The sequence below is a fragment of the Anguilla anguilla genome, chromosome 9 (genome assembly GCF_013347855.1).
Source record: "Anguilla anguilla isolate fAngAng1 chromosome 9, fAngAng1.pri, whole genome shotgun sequence".
Classification (NCBI taxonomy): domain Eukaryota; kingdom Metazoa; phylum Chordata; class Actinopteri; order Anguilliformes; family Anguillidae; genus Anguilla; species Anguilla anguilla.
The window spans coordinates 51,235,865-51,237,351 of record NC_049209.1 but is presented as its reverse complement, the minus strand read 5'-3'; the positions used below and the strand labels follow the sequence as shown (position 1 = coordinate 51,237,351).

The 1,487-nt window shown below is 37.0% G+C and overlaps 1 protein-coding gene across 1 annotated transcript in view; it reads left to right on the top strand.

Moving 5' to 3' along the window:
* The window catches only part of kl (klotho), an 11,386-nt gene extending 11,227 nt beyond the window's left edge, over window positions 1–159 (top strand). The window contains exon 5 of the mRNA XM_035431619.1: window positions 1–159. This exon is cut by the window's left edge and continues 1,577 nt beyond it. The gene's annotated coding sequence lies outside the window, so the exon portion shown is untranslated.
* Window positions 160–1,487: the final 1,328 nt, after the last annotated feature.

Here is a 1,487-nt window from a genome sequence, read left to right as displayed (position 1 = left end):
CACAGAGGATATGAAAAAAATGACTTGCATACTATGTATGGAGATTTATTTCACTTGTAATTATCTTTTACACAGAGGGTGTATATATTTATTAACTTACAGTGTGTATATTTTAATTCCTTTAGGACTCTCTTTAATAAAAGTCTTAACAGCATATAAGCACCTGTGAAGTATTTTTATTGCTCGGTTTCCCCAGAAAAGTTCGCATCTGTATTTTGCTTGTATTTCTTCCGCCTGGTCGTATTGTTTTAAAAACAGATTGCTGTTGTCAAACAATAAATGCACCTTTTAGTACGTGGAAGAGGACGGAAGAGAAGGGAATATATTTTTAGATGTGCGTTTCATACTGACCTGAATCTGAGTGCGCAGGTGGTCGATTGAGAAATACACCCAGGTAGCACATACCATTTATTTTACAACGTTTAAATATGGCCAGGTTGCATAAAAACATTGTGGAATTTTCCCCCCATTTCAGACAAAAAAAAAGTGATTTTATTAGTTCAGAAATGCAGGACAGCTCCTCCGATTTATAAAGAGTGCTAATTGGTTGGCAATTAGAGTACTCATTATCCACAGCTTCCCTGTTTCTCACTTCCTGAAATTGACAGAAAGTTTAATCCACATTTATGTCGTTTTAATTCAATTACTCAGCTATGTTCTTGCCAAATCAGTTTTATTTACCAAGCGGACTCCTTGTATGTAGTTTGCTAGAAAAAACATTCCCAAGCAACCGGTCAATGCATTGGATTTGGTGATTTATCTTGTATTATCATTAATCGACCTTCAAGTGAAGTGTTCGAAACACAAAAGGAACGTCTGTCGCATTAACTGCCAATTTAAAGAGATGCCGAATGGAAACCGCGTTTGTAAACTCCACCCTAATAACAAGCAACGAGGGAAGAATTTCACGATTTGCACGAAGTGCACACGGTATCACGGTAAGAATAACAGTTTTAATTGTATTTTTTTATAAACGTTAAAACTGGCATTTTAAAGCATAGCCTATTATGCAACAAACAATTTTAATTAACGTTCCAGGTATTTTCTCGCACAATGTCGTACCAATAGGTTGTAGTTAACACTACTACGTTAGGATCCTCTGCATAAAATCTTCATCTGCGTTTTGATGATGTAATAAATGACAGTTGTGGAGCTATGTTAATCAAGTCTAACATCCAATCGAGTCATGTTCTCAGCAATAATGTTCTTTTCCATACATCTATTACCGACGTAGCTACCAATTTTGAATGTATTTCCCCCATACTATTAAATATATGACAAAGGGTAAGCTGGGCTCCTTCCCGAAATATGGTTATGGTGGTTTTATCCTCAAACACAGTGCTTTTCTGGACATGGCTTTGTAGTCTGGCGCGCGAGGCTACTTCAGCATGCTTGTGAGGATATATACTGTGCACTTCGGTCACCACTGACACAGTATGTTTTGTAGCACACTACATTGCCAAAAGTATGTGGACACCTGATATGCA